The sequence below is a fragment of the Protopterus annectens genome, chromosome 8.part0, assembly GCF_019279795.1.
Source record: "Protopterus annectens isolate FY-2018-M chromosome 8.part0, PAN1.0, whole genome shotgun sequence".
Classification (NCBI taxonomy): domain Eukaryota; kingdom Metazoa; phylum Chordata; order Ceratodontiformes; family Protopteridae; genus Protopterus; species Protopterus annectens.
Window position 1 is genome coordinate 1,708,764,316 of NC_056741.1, and position 25,610 is coordinate 1,708,789,925.

At 35.6% G+C, this 25,610-nt stretch overlaps 1 protein-coding gene across 5 annotated transcripts in view; it reads right to left on the minus strand.

The window, feature by feature from the left end:
- LOC122809611 (solute carrier family 66 member 2-like) overlaps positions 1-25,610 on the minus strand; it is a 1,674,862-nt gene that overhangs the window by 764,083 nt on the left and 885,169 nt on the right. The window lies entirely within an intron of this gene.

The window sequence follows — 25,610 nt, forward strand, 5'->3', positions numbered from 1 at the left end:
TAGCACTGCACTTGGTACTATATTTATGGGTGTTCTGCATTATTTTCCATTCTTATCTGATTCTTATCCTTATGTTCCTTCTTTTATTTTTTTAGCACATTCAGTTGCTGTATGAATTTTGAATACAATACTAATGGTTTGAGTTCCATTCCCAACCGGCACTGAAATTCTTAAGCTAAATTAAGTAAAGATGTCATCTAAGACTTCTGCTTGTGTTTTAAAACTTTCACTATGTTTGGATGTAGTAAGGTCAGCAGATATGCATGCAGCCCCACAATTGCAGATCTGTACATATAGTCAGTTTCAAAGAAGCCCATACCTCCTTCAGAGAGAGGAAGATATAATCTTGGTAAACATTAATTATTATATGTCATTTGATAAGAATTAAACATTTTTCTTGTTCTCTGGAGACTTGATTCAGTAATTTCTGGGCCAGTTGATCACCCTTTGCTTTTAGCCAGAAGTTAGGTATTGTTTAAAATAACTTGTACATTAAGTATCATTATCTGTTTAGGTAGTTGTACAGTATACTATTAAAATGTTGAATGGCAGTTACTCGAAACTGGAATGGTCAACTGAATGGTTCCCAGTTTCTGTAACATCGATCTAAAAATGCTCAAATCTATTTTAGCGAATGCTAGTGTGCATTCGCTCATATGAGGTTGATGTTCTGATTGGAGATTGCACTACAGTGGGGATCAGGAAATTTACCCTTTTCCTCACTGTAATGCAATCTCAGAGTTTTTGTGTATATAATGTGCAAGGGGTGTGGGGGGTGAAAAATGTAAGTAAAACATCACCGGAAGTCAGGATAACCTGGATTATATCGATAATATCGAACTGCGAATTATTAACATTACCGCTGTCGTCATTTTGATGAAATAACTTTATTTCCGACATTTATTTTCCACTAAGTGAATACACAAATTCACAAAGAACTGTGATTCTTGATTTTGATAGTAAACCTAGTTGTACTATCTTGAATAAACCTGATCCTGTTTGATGTTACAAGCTAAGTAGCATTGGGCTTGGTTAGTACTTGGATGGGAACCCGCCTGAGAATATCAAGAAATGTACTTTTCTAATACTGAATTTTAAATTATGTAGTGAATACTTTTTCAAATCTTTTACTAAACTTAATTAACTGTGTTCTGATTGGAGGCTGTGTTTTGAGATGAAATTTGAATTTGGTATTTAAGTAACTGATACGTTTTGTAAAGTTTTTTAACACCGATGAAGGGAGAAATCCCAAAAGCTTTGCAAGATTATTTTATTGGCGTTTCTGAGTCCAGAGTGCTTTTAGGATTTTACTGGTTTTATTGCCCTTGACTCAGTTTACTGACTTCCTGGATCATATTTTCCTTGTGTTAATACTGCACCTTACCAGCTCCCCTTTTCTTTCCCATATCTATGTTTCTTTTTTATACCTTTCAAAAATCTCTGAGCTTTGTCCTTTACATTTTGCCACTTCTTTTGCCCCTTTTTTCCAGGTGGCTTAAAGTTTGTCTATGTGATGTTTTTCAAAAATCTGTTGTATTAATTACTACAGCATTTCTTTGAATAATTTGACATTTTTTTCTTATTTCTCTCTCAATCTTTTTAAATATCTTCTATCTGGAAATTCTGCGAGTCTTGCGTAATATTAATAATGCATAATTTCTACCTTATCCTCAATAGTCCACTTTGTCATCTTTATAGGTCTTTTTTGCCCTGTCAATTTTTGTGGTTTTCTTCTCCATCTACAGTAGTGGGGCCATCATCTTCCTGACTCTGGCCTAACTGTGTTGTAGGAATGTGTCCATATCTTGAGGATTTTACACTGCCCTTTTTTCCAGTCCTGGCACCAATGCGTACACCAGGACTGAACATTTTTTCATCCTAGGACCTGTGCACCTAGTGTCTTTTTTTAACTTACCATTCTGCATGATATATGCTATATTAAATACAGTGTTTATATAAGTGTCATGTTGGTGAAATTTTGTGAAAACAAGGTCCACAGCATGAAGGTACTCATTAAGACTTGAGGAAGAGTTCAGTTCCAGCAATACTACTCTCATTTCTTGCTAATTTCATCTCTCCAATTGGGGGTCTATATTAGAATCTCAAATTTTTAATGTTTCACATCACTAAAGATTGAACTTTAGTGATCAAAACAGTAAACCATCGAAATTCTCATAAAGCCTGTAAAAAAAAAAAAAAAAAAACAAGTAAAGGGTGTTTATGCAGGCGGGAAGCCCCCCCAGCACCTCCCACACACCTTGCTACTTAAATATACCAACTCCAAGATTGCACTTTATCGGAGTAAGGTGCGGAAAGGGACAATTTCCCTTTCATGTACTGTAGAGCGATCTCAGAGTTGGTTTATTTAAGTAGCAAGGGGGGTGTGGGGGTGCAGGGGGGCTTGCCCTCCTGCTTAAACCCATTAGGGTAAGCAGTTGATGATTGCATTTCTTTTTTTTTTTATTTTCGAAGTTACGGAACTTCGATAATATGGTGTCGACCATATTGTATTCGATGTTCCATAACTTCGAGATAATAATATAGACCTCTCCAATTGGGCCCCTCTCTTTTTTCTGTGAATGTTTTCTGATTTTTCCTTAACACATCTGAGCTATGATTGCCAAATCTCTGAAATAAATTTTGAGTACACATGCACATGACACATACTGTATGCTTATTACATGTATCTACACACACACACACACACACACACACACACACACACACACACAGACACACACATATATATATATATATATATATAATATATATACACACACACACACACACACACACACACACACACACACACACACACACATACCACATGTACTTGTATCACATTTTGTTGCATCCTGAACACTTGTATTCTATGTTCTTATATCACATGCAACTGTAATAACATGTACTTGTCTCAAATGCACATAAGGAACTGTGAAAATATTAATTATGTATGTTTTTGCAAGTCCCACTGCAGCCCTAAGTGCAAGGGGCCTTTATATTCCACACCCCCATTTTAAATATTCTCACTCAAAGGTCACTGCACCTCAGAAAAAGAGTGGTCATTGACATATTCTTTGCAGAAAGTTATAACAACAGCCCATCCACTTACACTCATGTAGGTTCATTGGCATGGACTAGGTAGGCTAGCTGCCCTTCTGGGCCATTTTAAGGCTACCACCCTTTTTGTTTTCAAAATAACCTGTCTGATTTGGTTATAGACTCCCCTTACCCATTCCATAATCGATAATTATGTATTCCCCTAATGAGAATAACTGGGATCATACCATAGATAATTTGAGGGGATACATGCATGGAATAAAGCATTTAGGCACTGCCCCTATCCATTAGTAATACAGGAGTCAGTCCTGGGGTAAATTTTCTGTTTCCCATTCACAGATCCAAGTTGTGCTTGAATATGGGAAGGGATGAACTTTGTTTTATGTGGACAGGGAGGCTGTTCCAGAGCAGCGGTATCATCTGTGACATATTACTGTCCCTCCAAATTGTTCTGTTAAGGTTGCAGGATTGCAGCAGGAGAGGTTTATATCCCCAGACTGAGTATTTTTGATGTGATTTGACATGGTGAGGTGCAGTAAATCTATAAGTAATGGGGTCAGAGGATGCCTTGAATGCCAGGCACAGGTCACCTCTTAGCAGGATACTGAGTATAGTGACAGGGCATTATGAAAAGTGAATGTTGATGACTGCATTTTGATAAAGAAACTGATGCGGATGGAAAGAACGGAACTAACGGAAGAAACTTTTGCAGAAAAGAGGAAAATCCCAGGATGCAAAAAACTCCCTTACTAGCCTCAGTAAGAAACTGAGATGCCTCATAAAATCCTCCAAAGCTAGTTACGAAAATAAAATTGCCAAAGATTCCAAAGACAACCACAAAGCATTCTATAACTATGTCAAGAATCTAAATGGCAATGCTCAGATCTGCTCTGAGCTAAAACAGAATGGCAATAAATAGACTGATCCAAAGGATATTGCCAATATCCTGGCAGATCGATTCAGTGCCAACTTCACCCCCCTCTCACCCCTAAATGGCCCATCTCAATACCGGAAGATTGCCAAATTCCAGTAATAACGGCCACACAGGTACAAAACGCACTCTCTAAAGCCAAGAATACAGCATCCATGGGACCAGATGACATCCCGGCTGTGTACTACATGAACTACAATATGAACTGGCACCTCACCTAAGTGTCATGTTTAATCATAGCCTCACCTCAGGTTTCGTGCCCACTGAGTGGCGCAGAGCTACAGTTATCCCAATCCACAAGGGGATCCACCTTGGATCCCGGAAACTACCGTCCCATCAGTCTGACAAGCCTTATCTGCAAGGCCATGGAGCGTATTATCATGGAACTTATAAACAAAGACATTGGCAACCTTCAAACACTGGACCCCACCCAGTTTGGGTTTGTGAAGGTCTTGTCTCCTGAACCTGATTGACTTCTTTGAATCAGTCTCCAGAGCCATGGACAAGGGTAAGGTGGTCCACACAGCCAATCTAGACCTTGCCAAGGCCTTTGACACCATCCCCCACTCTGAAATCATAGATAAACTTACTAAGTTGGGCATTAATCCCTATGTCACCCAATAGGTTGCTAAATGGCTTACTGATAGAACCCACACTGTAAAAGTAGCCGACTCCAAATCCAGCTCCAGACAAGTGACAAGTGGAGTACCTCAGGGTTCAGTCCTGGGGCCGCTCTTGTTTGGCATCTACTTCTCTGAAGTACAGGTCAACACTAAGGGACTCTGGCTAACAAAATTTGCAGATGACTGCAAACTGGGAGCCATTATTGAATCCCCAAATGATGTGGATACTCTATAAAAGGGCCTTACAGAAACAGATGCTTGGTGCCAGAGCCATGGGCTCAAGCTCAATGCCAAGAAATGTATTGCTATCCCTTTTGGGAAAAACATGTATCCATGAATTACCATATAGGTGGCAGTACACTAAACACAGAAAGTGTGATAAGAGACTTAGGGACACAGGTGGACAGTGGTCTCACCTTCGATAACCACATCGCCACAACAGTCAGGAAATCCTTCTATGTGGCACACCTCATCACGAAGGGCTTTTCATCCAGAAAAAGGAGGTCATTGTCCCACTGTACTCATCCCTCATTAGACCCATTATAGAATACAACGCCCCATTTGGTATGTACCTCTCAAGACATCTGCAACAACTGGAAAGGCCTCAGAAATACCTCACTAAAAGAATCACAGGCCTAAAGCAGATGCCCTACGCTGACCGCCTTAAAAAACTCCAGCTATACTCTGTCGCATATCGTCTACTTAGAGGCGATCTCTGCTTAACATACAAGGCCATGTCAACCCCAGAGCTGTTGGACATGCTACACTTAAAGAAATCCCAATCCCTCAGAGCTACATGCTCCAGGGATCTAAACCTTGTCATCACAATAAACAAAACATGCTGGAGGGATAGGTTCCTGACCCAGAGACTCCCAGACTCTGGAATAGATTGCCCATACATGTCAAGCAGAGTGCCTCTTTGGACCTCTTCAAGAGGAACCTTGACGATTGGATGGGAGAAAGGAAATTCACCCCAGGGATCACGTCAGTCGCCCTGCTAGACAGGGGTCCAGGAAAGTAAATAATGTGGGAAGAAATAGCCAGGGAATTGTTATGGCAAGGCTTGTATAGGCCCTAGGGCTGATAGCCTAGTACCAACCTATGAACCTATGAACTACGTCACATAGTATGTATACTGACAGGGCTTTGAGTCACTCCATGAAGAACATATTGCTTACAGCTTGTATCCTTTTAGTAAAATATCTCTGTAAGTGTTCCAGTTGTTGCATGTGTTTGAACAGATATATACCTAAGAGGGCATTATATTCAATGATTGACCTAACGAGGGCTGAATAAAGCAAAAAGCATTAAAGTCTCTATGGAGGCCAAACACCTGTTATATGAGCAATGGATGATTCAAGCTGCTGTGCTTCATCAAAAATGACATAAACTGCAGTGATTCGAGCACCTGATTGTAAGCCTCCTACAAATATATATATATATATATATATATATATATATATATATATATATATAAATATATATTGCTATGAGAATAACTACCATTTCAACAGACATACTTATTCTCTTTATGTACTCATCTTGTTTTAACTGTTGTATATTTGGAATTAGCTTATTTGCCTGAATATATGCAATACATTTATATTTAGTTTATTTTTCTGTTCAGTGCCCTTCTATGACACACCGTTCAGTGTAAGATGCAGTTCCACAATTATGTTTCCTCTTAGTACACAAGACACACTGGTTTGTATTTGAGTTTTGCTTTCAGTATCATTATGCGTAAAACTGAAATTTATTGTCATTATTGCCTGCCTTTACTAGTACTTGAAAAGTGTTTCAACAGTTTCCTGCATTACTTTCTAAATAGAATTTTCTTGGCTCAAATAATATGCCAAGTGTTCCTTAATATCTGAATACTTATGCATTTCAGCCAGTGGCGGCTGGTGACTTCAAATCACAGGGGGGCTGCAGGAGACAGCTGAATGGGTGGGGTCAAGGGGAGGGGGTGTGGTCAACCAGAAAGGGGAGGAGCTATGCACAAAACCACAAAAAACTAACTTTAATTAAATACGCTGCCCTGGGTGGCAAACCATCATTATGAAAGTCCAATCAAGACAAAAATAAGTGTAGAAGAATAAAAATATTTCAATGCATTGGCTGCATGACAGCTTACTTAATATCTAGATGGAAACAAAAGGTTGTGAGGCATGAAAAAATAAATTACTTTTTAAATACATTACTGGAATGCCAGTCAAAATCAAGTATAAGAAAAACCAGAAGCACTCAACTCAAACCACTTCTCCTTGCACTGCAGTCCTAATTATAATATATTCAGCTTTATTAAAGTACTAAGTAACATGCTGAAAGTAGAAATCTATGTGATGCCCCCACTTGTAAAAATGTTTCTTATCCAAAAAGATCTGCTGCCTGACAACTTGTTTCATGGGGAAAACATGATAAAAGTAAAAATGAAAAGCAAACAAGAAACAAGCTCAAGATACATTGCTTAAAGGATTACTGTACAGGTTATGGACCACACATGATTGGCATTCTGTTTAGTTTACGGGTAAAGTCTGTAGAGATGACTGGAAGTCTCCAACAAGTGTAATGAGCTTTTTAAAATAATGGAATCCTGTCCTTTAATACCCAAGGCTTATACATTATCTAGTCAAGTATTCTCTGCATGGCAACAACAGAAAGGCTCTCAATGTTGGCAATTCTTTAACAGTATGCTTATTAAAGCTTACTTGCATCTTACGATCTCAGACAAGCTTACCTTATGGTCATTAAAGCATTGCTACTTAAAAACACAGAGCAACAGGCACTTTGAGTAATAAGCATAAATCAACAGTACAAAAATATGACAGAAACCAGACCATTCTGCAAAATCAAGGACAGATGAAAAGCCACTGTAGTACTTATGCAGTGTGTCCTCCCCATCCAAGGTAGATACAACTACTCCTTAACTTGCTTGGACACATCCAGAGTCACTACATGGAGGAGTGGGGTGCAACAAGCATGTCACAATTTGAAATCTCTCTGGCTGACTGTGATGGCCCTGATACATTTGTCATACCTCTCAACCTCAAGAGCAAGAAATCTGGACAAAGCCATACACAGAAGTGGGACAAAGGCCCAACAATAAGGACAATTTTTAAATATTGCTCTAATAAACTTAGAAAGATAATAGAATAGGTCTTGCATTAGTATGAATTTTCTGAAGGGTATAAAATCTGAAACTCAAATGTCTGTCATTTTCTAACTTCAGTCTTTAGTGATGTCACTAATTTGCCAAAAAACACAATTTTATGAAAAATGGACAAAAACGTGATGCAAAAATATAAAATAGACACACAATACAGCTGCTACCTGTCAAAGAAGGGACACTTTAATATTAGTACTGCTACCTTGAGCAGCTGACAAAATATAAAAGAATCTACTGTTACCTTGAGCAGCTGACAAAATATAAAAGAATCTACATGCATTTCAAGTAATCTATAACTTTGATTATTACAGTTATTTCTTAATTGTAAACCCTCCATGTTTTCTTCCAAAATTGCTATTTTGCGGAGGGATTATAAGGGGGAAGAGCAACATTTTGAGCCAAAAATTGGGGACAGTTGAGAGGTTGGCTATGCCTAATTCTATAAAGCAATTTATTTGCATGTACCTCTCAACCTGTTAATGCAGTAAATCTGAACAAGGCCAAATATATTGGGGGCACATATAAACAGTACTAAAATTGCTCTTGTATAAATTGAGACAGTTGATAGAACAGCTCTTACTTTAACATGCATTTTTCTGAAGGTTATGAAGTCTGAAACTTAGAGTGACTTCTGGCAAATCATTTAGGAATTAAAACTACAAATTTTATGAACAAACCAAAAATAAGAATCAAAAATCTATTCATTCTTTGAAAATCTGGACAGTTGGGAGGTATAGTTCAGCTGGGCCTGTCTGCGTTTGCTGCCCTTCCCCCCCTGACAAAATAATGGTTGAATGGAGCCTCTGCAGCCATTCCAATGAACCATTATACTTGGCTATTTCACTCCATTTACCATAAACACTAATGTGCATACTGCTTTACTTCTATGATGAGTTGGACTTCATTTGAAAGTTTTATTTTGTATTTTACAGCACAAACACTAAGTCATCTGTTAAACAAAGCAATGCAGTCTCACAATGAAAACTTAGCATTAAAACTTCTCTGCCCTTGAAACTCACATTCATTGAAACAGCATTGAAACCCACATTCAAGGAAAATACATTTTGCCAGTGGCAGATAAAGATTAATTTTGGGCTGTTTTCGAATCATAGGCTCCTTGCATATGAAACATACATGTGCTCTTTGATACACCTTCCTCATTGTACTAAAATTATATTCCTTGTACAATACAGTACACTTGTTACAGGATGTTTTAAATTTGTTTTGAACATTTTTCCAGTAAGCAATGAAACAAACCATATGCACCCATAATGGCAAAACTGCCCAGTTGAGAACATTTATCATAAAAACTCTACTCAGACTTCCACAGTCCACCATTATTAGTAAATATACACAATTCCACAGTCCACCATTATTAGTAAATATGCACAATTCCACAGTCCACCATTATCAGTAAATATGCACAATTCCACAGTCCACCATTATCAGTAAATATGCACAATTCTACAGTCCACCTTTATCAGTAAATATGCACAATTCTACAGTCCATTATCAGTAAATATGCACAATCTCTGAAGTCAGTCATCTAAATAATTCCACATTAAAGAAATCTGTAACTAATGAAGTGGTTGCTGCTAGCAATCACCTTTATATTTCATGGTTTCATCGAAAAATAAAGTGTCTGTTGCCCCTCAGGAATAAATTGTCTATATTACATTAAAAAAATGATAAGCTAGTAATAATATTGCAAGAGGAAATGGATGGCAAACAGATAACGAACTCATAGTATCTTCACCAAGGAGAACATTCTCAGTACGGCAGCATCTACCCCTTGTGGGAGTAGAACCCACAACCTTCTGCATCAAAAGCAAGTACACAGCCTGTTGTGCTATAGTATTAACTTGTCAAAGCACTAAACTTCTATTCCCCTGCAGCTCTCAGTTCCTTGTAAAATCTACTCAATACTCAACTGCATCTCAACTTCGCAGCTCAAGAAAACTGGAAAAAGCCAAAATGTATTGGGGGGGGGTCAAAAGCCCAAAAACAGGGACACATTAAACATTGCTTGTATAATCTTGGAAAGTTGCTAGAATAAAATGTTGTGCTGCCACCATATATTTTACTGCCAAGGTCCCTGAGCAAAAAACAGTCAGAGTAACATACCACTATGCCACATCAGCTGCTTTGTAAATAAGAGGAAGACTGAAACATAAATGGCTATCATTTAGTGAATTCAGTTCTCACCATAGCTGTCAACCTCTTAGTACAAAACACCTGGACAAACCCAGTAATGAGGGAATACAGCCCTCAAACATATTCAGTGAATTCAGTTCTTGCCATAGCTGTCAACCTTAGCACAAAAACCTGGACGAAGCCAATAATGGGGGAATACAGTCCCAAAAATAGGGACAAATTTAAAATATTCATCTTATAAACTTCGAAAATTGCTAAAAAAAGGTTGTGCTACTATGTATTCTGAAGAACAAGAAGTTGGAAATTCAAATGCCGGTCAATTTTACTGCGGACAGAACAAAAACAATTTTCAGCAGAGACGCAGGGATTAAAACTGCAGACACATCTTTGTAAAATGGCAGGGCACCAGAGCAAATCCACACAAACACAGGCAGGAGATGCACACTCCACACAGAAGCCACCCCAACCAAGAATCAAACCAGAAAACCTATAGCTGTGAGGCAACAATACTACCACCGCACCATCAATTATGCAAGGAATTAAGCATTCAGAAACCTGAAGTCTGAAATTCAAATGCCTGTCAATTTTACTGCGGACAGAACAAAAACAATTTTCAGCAGAGACGCAGGGATTAAAAATGCAGACACATCTTTGTAAAATGGCAGGGCACCAGAGCAAATCCACACAAACACAGGCAGGAGATGCAGACTCAAAACAGAAGCCACCCCAACCAAGAATCAAACCAGAAAACCTATAGCTGTGAGGCAACAATACTACCACCACACCATCAATTATGCAAGGAATTAAACATTCAGAAACCTGAAGTCTGAAATTCAAATGCCTGTCAATTTTATTTAACATTTTTTAATCAGGACAGTCTGACTTGGAACAAATAAACAATTTTCAGTAGAGGCCCAGTAAGAAATAATGCAGACATGTCTTTGTAACATGGGAGGACACAAAAGCAAACCCACACAAACACAGGGAGAAGATACAGACCCCACAAAGAAGGAACCCCAGCCAAGAATCAAACCCAAGAACCTGCAGCTGTGAGGCAACAATGCTACTACTACACCATCAAATATTAAGCATTGCAACATTTACAAACCACAGATATTATGAGGAACAGATCAGATCGAATATGAGGCAAAAATCTGAAATTTTTTTACAAATGGTGGTGGGTAGGGAACTCAAGTCTTTAACACCTGCATACAGGGTACAGGGTTCAAGCCTGAGGCATTCCCTACCACACCACCATAAGCACCTGGGGCATTTTCACACACACACACACACACACCACACACAAATACAAACTCCAGTAAAGCACAAGCACAATACTGAAAGACCCGTGAGATCCTACATGCACGAAGTCCTTTCATTTTTCTTTCTCATGTTTCTTTCTTTTTTATTTTCTTTCTCATGTTTCTTTCTTTTTTATTTTTGAGGGGGCTGCAGTCCGGCAGCCCTATGCCACGAGCCGCCCCTGATTTCAGCTGCTAAGGTGTCATACATGCCAAGCACTTTTTCACCTTCAATATGTAAAATCAGTTGCTTCAGCTTCAAAAAGGAATTCAAAATGTATACAAACTATAGAGAACAAAATCTGTAGGTTAATTATCCTTTCCACAAAACAGGAACATCACTGCAAATCCCTTGAAAAACATCACCTGTCTCTCAGTCCTATAGAAATGTCAGCTCCTTCTAGGCTCTCTGTTATTCACACTCCTTAACAATCAAGCCATTTCTCACTTTGCAACCAAACTAACAAGACTGCTGCCCAAATACAACTTCAGATGCCACAGCATCTTATCTCCCTACTTACAAGCTCCAGACACAAAGCATCAGTGTACTGGGTCTGACATTTTGGGAGTTTCTTCTCCTGTTATATTAATGACTCTATTCCAACCTCAGCTTAAACCTCATCTTAAACTCACAGCCAAGTGTCAGGGCAACCCCCTCCAACCATATTATCTAACCACCTCTGCTTCTCTCTGCCTGCTACCTCCTTCCCTCTTTCTGCCCCACCTAAACCTATACTTAGCCATTCTCATACCTTGGCAGTTGTATACAAATGTATATCACTGTATATTTTATATATATATTGTTACTCTGCTTTCAATTACTATAAATGTACTTGTTTTCTACACTCTTACTGTATTTACCTCTGTGTTTTCTATCTGTTTTTGCCTGAACTGTACCAGATCCATGTATATTACATTTGTACTTGCTCGAATAGAGACTGAAATTGGTAAATTGTGACTACTCAGGTTAACAAATTCAAATAAAATAAATTAAATAAAAAATAATAATTTCTGCAACTTTGTTAAGATGATAATTATTGCAAGCCCATTTCTAGCACTGACATTTTTATGTTATTTTTGCTAACATTCTTTTAATTTTTAAATATTTTTCTTAGACTGTGATTTTTGCCTTATGACCTTACAGAAAACTAACTGCATCTATTTCCTTCATTCACAATATTGCAGATTGTGTGCTTTCACTAAACAGCTAAATAAGAGTTATTTTGCAACCTTACTTCTAGTACATAATAGACCTATAAAGCATTAACTTGTTTCTGCTTTGAAAGCATTAACATTTCCCACAAAAAAATCAACCTTATTTATTTATTTGCATCTGATAGGTAGGTGAGCTTGTTTGAAGACCCTTTTCACACTTGATCCCAACTACGCAGCACAGATCCTACCAAAAGACATACATAAAGTACAATATAGGAAACTTTTATGAAGTCAGTGAACAGATAGGTAGAGCTTACAGAAGCATGAATGAAAAACATTTTTACAGCTCAAGTTAACTATAATTTGCAATAATCAACAACTGCCTGCAAATCCTGATATTTTATCATTTTATGTCTCTCTGTACACAAGACACTGTATTTACTGGGTGTAGCGATTTCAATGATCAATGCTACTTTTGTCTTCTTTTCACAGACCACTATATCTGGTTTTCTCGCATCTATCTTTTGAACTGTTGGTTATGGGTGATCCCATGTGAAGTAGACTTCATCATTTTCTATGATGCTTTGTGGCTCATGTTCCCAGTGTTTTTCAGCCACTTCAATAACATAATGTTTGGGAGGTGTGGCCAAGATGAGCACTTAGTAACAGCACTTTCTCTCTGCTCTGTTTTTACAGAATATTTATGACAGGATTTTTTGAGTATATCTATCCTACTTTTGTTTTATATATATATATATATATATATATATATATATATATATATATTTGGATTCTATTAATCATTCATTAGGATAGTATATAAACATTTTGGCATTTTTTTTTTCCTGTCAAAAAGTACTAGGGAAAATATTTGGACTTCAGACTACAGGATGAGCTATTCCAAATCTATACTTCAAGAAACAACTATTAAGAAAGAACTTCAGTCATTATTAACTAACATTCAAGAACTGACAGCAAAGATTGACAGAATGGATGAGAAACTGGACATCTTCAAAGAAAAATGTTCCCAGCAAATGGAAATATTACATGAAGACCTTAAGCAGCAAAAGAGACAGATTACTGGTATAGAGACTTCACAAAATGATATGGATACTAGAATTCAAGAAGGTGAGCACAATATATTAAAACAAAATACTTTTACAAACAAAAATTGATGATCTAGAGAATAGCTCAAGAAGAAATAATATTAGACTTTTTGGTTTGCCTGATAATGTTGAAGAAGGTAATATAGAAAAATTCTTAACATCTTGGCTCCCTGATGTATTTCAGCTTCTTGAAGCTCTCTCATATTGGATAGAAAGAGCACATACAGGTCCTTGGCTACTGCAAAAAAAAAGGTAAATCCAATTCTACTAAATCTGTTATAGTGAAGTTTTTATCTTCTCATGACAAGGAGATAGTATTAAAGACTGCTTGGGCTAAATCTCCTATCAAATATAAAAATGTCATATGCTTTGATAATGATTATTTATATTCTGTAATTGTCAAAAGAAAGTTTTTTTTTGCCAATGTTAAAAGAACTAAAGAAAGCCCAAATAAAGACACACCTATTATTTCCTTCCAGATTAAAAATATTTCTTCAAGATGGTCAAAAAATATTTGATGACATAGACTCTGCCATTACTTTTGTCAAAACAAGAAAACTGCTTGATAAAAATAGAGGATATGGAGTGGGCAAATGACAGCCTTAATAGAAATGCTGATAACAGTTCCTTGGAAGGTCTCTGAACATAAAAAGAAGCTCAAAAATAAGTGACTAATTAAACTATTTTACCATGGCTTTTATTTACCCAAGTCTTAAAAACTAACCCAGAAGTTGGGGAAATGGTTCAACAGGTGAGTCTTTGTTGTTTAAATGTCTTTTTATGGTACATAGTTGTTTTAATGGTATTTTATAGTCTGTTATTATTAAGTCTAGTTTATTCTAGTTCAATTTCTATAGCAAGTAAAAGCTATTTATTTATTTATTATCTTTAAATAGTGGTTGTTGTCTGCTATAATAAATGCTCCGTATGTTTGGGACTGAAATTTATGGTATTTTGGGGAACTATAGTAGATACAGAGACTTATAGATGAGAACATGAGAGCCTTTGTTACAATATAATCTATTTCATTTGTTTTTAACTGTTTGCTGTTTTATTTCTCTGCCTCTCTGTGAAGAGAGACCCTTGCTGCTTTAATAATTATGTTTCCCATCCCCTGTTCTGCTGCTGGAATGTGGTGTTATTTGTGGTAATAGACATATGAAAAGTTTATCTTTTCTCCCTTTCAGTGACCTGATATGTTTTTGAAGTAATTAATTTGATATTTATTTTAAAAATGTAAATATTTATGGAGAGGCTTTAATTTATTTCTTTTATTTTTCTTTCTATTTTCCTCTTTGCTGTTGGTTATGAAGGAATGGAGGATTTTGTATAGAATGATATGTTCGTGGTAGTCTAGTGGTTTACTGGGTTTGGGAGATGGCGATTGTTGGTTTTTTAACGTTTTATATTGCTTTTCTGCCTCCCTTATGTCTTTCTTAATGTTCATTTTATGTTTCCCAGTTTTCCCACAAGCTAATTAACAGTTTTCTTAGTGAAAACCTGTAAATGTTTTCCCTCCTCAAGCTCATGCATTTGATCTGTTAAACAACCTTGGCTTGTCCTTGCATTGCAGCTGCTACAATGGAGAGCAAGAAAAAAGTGTTGTTTCCATGGAAACGTTTATAGACTGAACCTTGTGCTGAGAAGCTTCGTAAAAGATAAATAATAGTTAGAATAGACGGTTTCTAATGCCATCTACAGCTTAATTGAAAAACTGCACCTAAATAACATATATAATATGTCTGCTATATTTAAGCATTTATGAATGTTCATAAACAAAGCACTTTTGATACATTTAAACCCTTACATTTTATACACTAGTCTTCATAATTCTATTATAGTTATGTAAATTTTATATTAATTGGTATAACAAGCATATAGCATACATAGCAATATTATTGAAATGAAGGGTTTAGTGCGGATTAATGTGTCCATGGTGGTCTAGTGGTTTGCTGGGTTTGTTTCTCGGCTTTGCGCTATTTAGTATTGGCATTTTACCCTCTATTGCATTTTTGTTTTGTCTGCTTTTGTGTTTCCTGGTCTTGCCACAAGATAATCTATAGCTTTCAAAAATAAAAAAAGGAGAAAATAGCTGCAAAAGTTTTTCCTCCTTTATCTTGTGCATCTGAACTGCTGAACAATTCTGTTACCTGTTCATACTGCGACTGCCTCAACAGAAAGCAAGAAAAAAGTGTTGTTTCCATGGAGCTGTTTACAGTCTGAACTATCTGCTGAGAACCTTTGCAGAGCTGGATAATAGCTTGAATAAACTGTCTCTGATGCCATCTACAGGTCAAATAATGAACTGCAGCTAAGTAACCTGTATAATATAATTGTTATATTAAAAGCATTTATGAGGGTGTATAAGCAGAGCATTTTTGATACATTTATAGGGTTCATATTACATTATCGAAATTCCAGAAGGCCGAACACCAGATGTTCAAACTTGGAAGATCGAAATGTAATAACATCGAAACATCAGAACAGCGAATTTTTTCCCAGGGAAAAAAATTTCTGTTCTGAAAAACACACACACACAACACAAGCACACCAAAAACCTTATAAACCTACACTAAACCTTACATACATAACTACCTATGCACTAACCTTAACCCACACCCTAACCCCTCACTATTGCACACCTACCTTACCCTCGCCCTAATCCTAAAGTCCATCGCTATCGCACACTTAACTTACCTGCACCCTAACCCTAAAGTCCGTCACTATCGCACATTTACCTTACTCGCACACTAACCCTAAAGTCCGTCACTATCGCACACTTACCTTACCCGCACCCTAACCCCATCGTCCATCACAATCACACACTTACCTTACCCGCACCCTATCCCCAACGTCCGTCACAATCACATACTTAACTTAACCCATTTCGTAACCTTCACACCACAGTGGAAAAATGTCGAAGCCACAGAAACATCCAACCGAATTCTTTCCCTGGGAAAGAATTCGGACTTCTGTGGCTTCGACATTTTTACCTTTTGAACTTCCAGGTTCGAACTTCTGGTGTTTGACCTTCTGGAAGTTTGATTAGGTAATAGGAACCCACATTTATACCCCTATGTTTCTACACTTGTATTTATAATTCTATTTTATTTAATTTGTCTCTTTTGATTAGTACAACAAACATAAGGCATATATAGCAACACCATTAAAGTATTTATGAAAGAAGAAAGGGAAAAGAAATGTATATATATAAAGCTTTTCATGACACCTAAGCAAAAGTTAATATTCTTTTACAAGACACAAAAATCAGAAATAAGAATAATTCTAGTACAGACAGAAAATAGATAAATAATGACTGAAACATAATATATTATATATGAATATAGCTTGCTGCATACATTATAGTCTCAGATGCAGATGTTTACCATATAAACTAGTATTTTGATATATTCTGATGAATCTAAAAGTTCTTTCAGATTGCTAAAGGTCCTAAAGGTAAGAAAGGGAATACATTCCTTCTTAGAAAATACTGAGCACTTTTAATGGAATCTCATACTACACTGGGAAACTAAAATGTAATATTTTCTATGCTTTTTTTTCAGATACATGGAGATGGGGAAATAGTGTTGTTAGATATTGGCACAATACATAAAGACACAGGGGGTTAGTCTACTTATTGATTATTATAGCAGTCTATTACATATAAATTAGTTATGACTTTTGCATTATTATATAATACATGACGGGTATTTATGATATGTTGAATTCATTTGACAAAAGTTAAAATGAAACAGTTACATTTGATTTACTTTAATTTGTTTCTTGAATTGGTACATACAATTTTAATGGGTGTTTGTTAAATTATGCAACAACATATATATTTAGACAGGGAAGAGATGAATGTTGTTGCTAGCTTGATGGTCAATTTGGGTGATAGATGTCACTCAAATTAGGAATTTTTAGCTCCAGGGGGGGTTTTGAAAGAGTCTATGTTATTAATAAATGTTATAAGTTTCTGTTAATAGTTATTATGATGTTCACCAAATCTTACAAAACTGAATTTGATGTAAACATATTTCATCGGATGAAAGGTTTTCATGTTTTATGTGTAAATTATAATTGTATTCCTAATACTAAATTTCTATTCACTTATAAAATATGGGGAAAAAGGAGTGTTATTCAACAACAGATATTCCGAACATTAATGTTTCATGACATCATTAAAGTGTATATCATTAAACATCAATGGATTAAGTAATCCTAATGAGAAGATCTTTGAACAAATATCTTAAAATGCATAATTCTCAATTAATATTTCTCCAAGAAACTCATTTACTAACTGAAGATGTCACAAAATTGGAATCCAAATCTTACAAACTTTTGATTAGCTCAGAACATACACACAAAAAAAGGGGGTGGCCATACTATGGAAATATACATTGCCTATGCCTAAAATAGTTGACATCTACAAAGATAAGAACATTTTGACATTAATAAATATGTATTGGATTCCTGGCATTGGACCTACAACAGTGAAACAACATATAGAACATATAGTTCAGTTTTCTAAAGGTAGTATTATTCTTGCTGGGGATTTTAATTGTATTTCTGACATAAAGGACTCTAGTACCAGTGGTAAAAGGAACATTCCAACTATAGATAAATTACTGAATGAATTTTTAGATTCATACATGAAATATTAATACCTTTACTGATGCTAAGTCACTGTTCTATACATTCTACTCACATAGACATAATTCATATTCAAGAATAGATAGGGTATTAATTTCCAATAACTTAACTGATTTCTTATCAAACTCAAAAGTGATTTCTTTTCCCCTTTCGGACCATAATTCCATAACATTTGATTTTATATTAAACTCCACATTTAATGTTCAAATTAAAAGGATACCAGCCTACATAATTAAACTCAAAAATTTTATTGATTTCTTCACTACAAAAGTACAACATTTTATTAAACTTAATAGTACACAGGGAACTTCTGAAGTATACATTTGGGATGCTCTGAAAGCTTACCTATATGGTAAAATTATTAATTGGTATAAAAAGAAAATAATTTTGTGGGATAAAGACCTTCAAGATATACAAACAAAGTTAGATATTTTAAGGTTTGTTGCTTCAAAGAATCCAGATAAGAAAGGCAGAATGAATGAAATAAATACCTTAAACAATAAATACATGGAAATTTTAAACCATAAAGTTATCATAAATCTTGAAAAATATAAACTTATAACTTTTTCTATAAATCCTAGATCCATGAATATACTAGCTAACAAAACTAAAAGATTAAATAAACTTCACCATATTAAAGAAATCTATTCTCCAACAAAAAAAAATGGTTTCTGATTTACCAAATATATTAAGTGAATTTAGAGAATTTTTTTTAAATTAAACCAAACCAATGATAGCATTAATAGTACAAAAGATATTCAATCTTTTATACATAATAATATAAAGAACAGACTATATGAAGCACAAATAAAATTAATAGATAAACAAATATATTTTAAAGAAGTAAAAAAATCAAATAACCAAACTTAAGCGAAATAAAGCTCCTGGTAACGATGGTATCATTTCTGAAATCTATAAGGTTTTGCCTGCTAAAGCGTTAACTCTACTACATACAGTATTCAATATAGCTAAAAATAACAACATTATACTTCCCTCTTGGTAGTACACATTTATTTCCCCCATACTAAAGTCTGATAAAGCTCCTGTAAAATGTGCTTCATGCAGACCCATTTCATTATTAAACACAGACTATAAAATGTTCAAATCTATTTATGCTGATAGACTTAAACATTTTTTTACCATATTTGGTAGATATGGATCAAACAGGTTTTATAATTAATAGAATGTCTTATGATAACATAAAAATAACTTCTTTTTCTTCTTCTTCTTTCGGCTTTTCCTGGTTTGGGGTCGCCACAGCGGATTACCTGTCCACTCATGATTGGCAGTAGAGTTTTACGGTGTCGAGTTGCCAGCCCGGCGCCCAACCTTCCACGGAAGGCACACACACTCACTCACACCTAGGGCCAATTTAGAGTGTCTAATATTAACTGAATCAGTAAAAGCCTTAAAGAATAATTTGACTCTTGTTAGTTTAGATATTAACTGTGCCTTCGACACAGTTAATTGGAACTATCTTTTCATCTTACTGAAGGACTTAAACTTTTATAATAGCTTTATTAACCTTAAAACTCAATTATATAATGAAAGTCAAGCCTACATAAAACTAGGTACAAGTATATCCCAGAATATACCCATTGTAAAAGGAACCAGACAAGGTTGCCCTCTATCTCCACTTTTATTCACATTAATTATGGAACCTTGGGCTAACCTAATAAGGGATAACAATAATATAGGTTAAATTGTAATGAAACGTCAAAAATCCAAATGTTTGCTGATGATGTATTAATCACTCTTGGTGGTACTAACCCTACCTTACAAGAATTTTTAAAAATATGGATATATTTCAAAAAAGTTCTGGTCTTAATTTTAATAATGCTAAAACACAGATTCTTCTAATTGGTTCCAAAAGTTATAATATACAAGACCAATATAAAAATATATACCTCAGTCCCAACAAATAACATATTTAGGTATAATTATAGCAACCAATATTAAAGATATCTTACACCTAAATTATAGTAAAAGTATAACTATCATAGAGACTCTAATTAGTAAGTGGAACAAGATTTTATTTACAATGGATGAAAAACTTTCCATTATAAAGATGATCTTGCTTCCAAAGATTTTATACATAATTACAATCTATCTCTATTCCCCCTACAGGCTCTTTTATTAAAAAAATTAACACACTGATTACGAACTTTTTATGGCATCTGATAAAGCTTAAAATTGCATTGCCCTATCATATGTATAGCTGGGAAAGTGGAGGTATATCTTTACCAAATTTAGACCTTTATTCAATTTCGTCAGTTATTAAAACAATTGTTTATCTTATTGATGGAGAGTATTTTGCAAAATGGAAGGAAATTATGTTAAATTTATCCCAAAATACCAAAAACGAAAATAACAAACATCTACCACAGTTAAATAATTAATTTATATGGAATTTGAGAGAGTATTTTTCCAATTATTCCATTCAAATGCTTAAATCTACTTATATAATTTTAATTTTAAGGGCCTTTAAATACTATATATTTAGGTTGAGAATCTCTGAAAATTGGCTGTTCCTCATCTTCCCTATTGCCTATACACAAGGTATAATTCTATATGCAGATCATTCTAAAATGTTGTTATTTAAACAAAAACAATGTTTTTGCATCAAATGTTAAATAAAAATTAGGCAAAATCTCTTAATGCTCTTATAGATGAATATAACCTTAACTCTCTACTTTAGTCTGATTTGCAAGAGTTTAGAAAATATATTCAAGATAAGCTAATTTTAATCCCTTCAAATGCTAAAAATTAAATACCTAAACGTATTCAATATTTGATTTTATACACTTATAATACTTTACCAGTTAAAAATAATATATCATATATTTATAAAGCAATTAAACAAGATCTAGATGTATAGTCAGATAACTATTGGAATTCATTTTCAGTAATCGATAGTTTTATTCTCTCAGAAAAAGACAAAGTTAATTTCCTTCAGTCAGCCAGCAAAACCACTTCCTCCATTAAATGGAGACTCTTCACATGGAGATTTTTACATAAATATTTCATCACACCTCAGAAAATGAGTAAGATAACTAAACAAGATGTTATTTGCTGGAGATGTAACGCAGTAAGAAATGCTGATTTAATTCATATATTTTATTACTGTGTATTATTAAAGACATTTTGGGAAGAAGTTAACACTTTTTTACAGGCAATTTTTACAAACAATTTTATGCTTACAAAGTAGCTTGTATTATTCAATACACCTGTCCCAGACTGTATAAATAAAAATAAATATTCTTTGCTCTGGTCTATACCATCCATTGCCAGGAAAATAATTACAAGAAATTGGAATTCCTCATCAGTTCTCTCATTTAAAGAGTTTAAAGGTCTTCTCTTGGAAATATCTAAGTTAGAAATGTTAACTATCAAATCTAAATCTACAAGGAATACAAAATTACATTACAAATGGGAAAATGTACATGAATTATTAGTTAAAGAACTGGATACATGATTAATGCAGTAATCTTTCCTTTTTTTTTAATCTTTTATTCTATGTTTTCATTTTTCTTCTGTCAAGCTAAAATTAATTGATCCTGTTATTTGATATATAGTGAAAATCATTGTACATAGTTTACTGTGCTATTATAGTTATTGTATTATTATTTCTTTTTTATATATTGTATTTTAAAAAATTTTACTTATTCAATTTTTTTCAAAATATCTGTTCATTATATTAATGTTTTCAATAAAGCTGTTTTAAAAAAAATAACATAATGTTTCTGCAATCCTCAGTGGAATAGTCTTGCTACATTATTATACCTTTCGGTATACAGTCCTTCTGCCATTAGTATGTCACAACCAGCAGCAAGGCATGCAACTGTTTACAATTCTGTTTTACAAAACCTACATTTGTTTCTCCCACATGTTCAATGGACTCTGTAAACCAATGTGTACACAGGCCACTATCTTGGACTGCCAATATTAACTTTTCATCTTTTGGTTTGAATTTGCATCTCCCTAACCATTCCTGCATTTGATCCTGATCACCATGTGGTTCTTTCAAGAGTTTTCTACACTGGCAACTATATTTATGCATTTTCCAAATTTCTTGCCTTCTCATCTGATTCTTCACCTTATATTCTTTCTTTTGTTTTTTTGGTACATTCAGTTGCTACCTAATTTTTATCTACTTGCATCAAAAAAAAACATTAGATACTAGGCATCCTCTATAAGCATAAATTGTACCTCACACTCACCGCTAGACAAACCCTTGCACTATCCTATTTGCTTCCTTCACTTTTATACAGTGCCCATTTGTTCACTAACATTCAAAGCTCTTTAAAATCCAAGATTGAGTCCTGTTATAACAAGGTTACCAGGTTCACTACCAACAAACTTACTCCTCCCATCACTGCATCTCCCTACATAAACTAAAATGGCTTGAACTTCCCCATCACCTAATCTACTTGCAGTTAACCACAGCTCACAATATCATTACAAAATCTTCCAAATGTCCATCCCTCACCTCCCTGTTTACTCTCCATAAGCCCTCCCGACAATTCAGATCTGAAAATAAACTCCTTTTAAAAGTGCAAATACACAATCTAGCAGTTGGTCGATCTCTCTACTCATGTACCATTGCTAAAACTTGGGATTCCCTACCCAGCTCTATCAGAACTATTTCCAATCACATATCCTTCAAAAAGTCTCTAAAACAGCATCTCTTAGCCCTATGGCAATGTACATATGGCTACGACTACAGATCATCTTCCCCCACCTAATCTCACTAACTTTTTTCTCCCCTCTGCTTAACAGTTATGCAACTATCTCTTGCTGTCTTCACTCTACAGTATCCAAAGCAGATGATATACTGTACTTTGTATATTTTGTATATAATGTATACTGCCTTTGTTATTCTAGCTAGAAATTTATGATAAGATTGTACGTCTGTTTTTTTTTAAGTTGTTATCTCTCTATGTATGTAGAAAATGTGATTGTATTTAAATTTATTTTCTATGTGGAGCTTTTCTCCCCAGGCCTCCACTGAAAATGGACACTTTTTGACCCAGTGGACCATCCCGGAAAACAAATGCAAATAAATAAATAAATAAATAAATACTTCTTGCTTGATTTCCTTTCCCACTTGATGCAGATATGCTTCTGCTACACTAAGAAGGGAAATCATCTTAGATTTATTCTCCTCATGTTTCAAAACTTACACTATATTTGGGTTTTGTGAAGCCAGCAGATATGTATGCAGTCCCACAATTGCAGATCTGTACATGTAATTAGTTTTAAGTAGGCCCATACCTCCTTCATAACAGAGAATATGCAACCTTGGTATGCACTGATTTTTATAAATCATTTGATGAACATGAAGCATCCTTCTTGTTTTCCTGTCTAATCTATCCAACACCTTTTGGGGCAAGTCAATCACTCCAAAACTGTATGTTAGAACAGGAACAGCAAATTGGTTTATAGCTTGAATTTTGTTCCTAGATTTCAACACTGTTTTCAGGATTAACTGAAGTCTTCTAAAATATTTCTTGCTAAGTTTTATTCGCATTTGTTCATATTTTATTGTTCGGCCTTCATCAGTTCTGAAATATTAATATACTCCCTCTTGCTCAAGTTTTTTTATATCACATTCCTGTCCCAAACTGATGTTTTCTTGGTGCTGCAGCTTTCCAGCTTTAAAGGTTGCTTTTGCACATTTATCAAGACCAAATGATATTCTTACATCATCTGAAAAAGTTTTGACTACTTGCAGTTGTGCTTTCAGTTCCTCATCTGATGAGCTATACAATTTTAAATCAACAAAGAAAAGATGAGACGTCTTTACACTTTGTTGCTTTCTGGGAGCCAAATTATAGCCATGACCTAATCTGTTAAGTATACAGCTTAATGGGTTAACGGCAAGAGAGAATAGCAGCAGTGACAGGGTCTATATCATATGAGAGAATCACACAAATTGCGAATGCTCATAATATCGAATGTACCGGACCTCGAAGTGCATTTTCTGAGATCGTGGTAGAGTGAAGAATGGGATATTTGACCTTTCCTCACTGTAGTGTGATCTCGGAGTTGGAATATATATTTAGCGGGGTTGTGGGGGTGTATATATAGATAGATATACCAGTAGTTCAAAAAGACTGTTGTGATATGCAAAATGTCAACAACATTTGAACAAAAGAACATTCAGTTGAACATGCATTAACATTGAAACATATTCATTGCCACCACCTCTACACACTTGAATTATTGTAGGACAGGTCTCTTTTATCATGCTTAAAGCATTATCTGCCACAAAACTTATTGGTTTATGGTTTTTTAGACTCATCATGCTTCCCTTGACTTTCACAGCTCACTTTTATTCTGTTTAGCTTGTTTTCTTATTTTCTATGACAACAGAAATTTTACATAACACTAATTCCTCTGTATGCTCTTTCAAGTAAGATGTTATAATTTCAGTCATTTCATTTAGCAATAAACCTGTTCCCCAGACTCTCCATATTACACACAATTCTATCTCTGATTAATGAATCATGCAACTTACACACCATACAGATTTAGATTTATTCTTTAACTCTTTAAAAGAAGTCCCAGTACCTTACAGTGAGTCAGGTTTCCTAAGGAAAGATAAATCATGGACAGATGCCAGATTTTTTCTTTTCTCACAACAGCTTTGAAACTTCTGTTTTATCATTATACTATACTGTTTCTACCCCTCTCACTCTCTCTTTCTCTCTCTCTCCCTATCTCCCCTCTCACTCTCTCTCCCCCTCCCTATCTCCCTCTCTCTCTCTTTCCCCATCTCCCCAGTCACTGTCTCTCTCTCTCTCTTTCCCCATCTCCCCAGTCACTGACTCTCTCTCTCCCTATCTCCCCCTCTCACGCTCTCTCCCCCCCTATCTCTGTTTCCCTCTCTCCCCTCTCTCTGTCTCTCCATATCTACCCCTCTCATTCTAGCCCCCTCTATGTCCCCCTCTCACTCTCTCCCCCTCCCTTTTACCACTCACTCTCTCCCCTCCCTTTTACCACTATCACTCCCCCATCTTCCTCTTTCACTCTCTCTCTCTCCCTATCTCCCCCCCCCCCCCTCTCTCTCCCCATCTCCCTGTCTCACTCTCTCTCCCCTATCTCCCGCCTCCCTGCCCCTCTATCTCCTTCTCTCACTCTCTCTCTCTCCTATCTCCCCCTCTCACTCTTTTCCCTATCTACCTCTCTCACCCTACCTCTGTCCCCTATCTCCCCTTCTCACTCTTAACCCATCTCCCCCCTCACACTCTCGCTATCTCTTCCTCTATCCCTCTCACTTTCTCTCTATCCCTGACAACCGGTCTCACTCTCTCTCCCTATCTCCCCCTCCCCCCCTCACTCTCTCTCTCCCTATCTCCTCCTCTCACTCTCTCTGTCTCCCACCCCCTATCATTCCCTCTGCCTCTCTCTCTCTCCCTATTGCTCCCTCTCACTCTCTCTCCCTATCTCTCCCTCTCA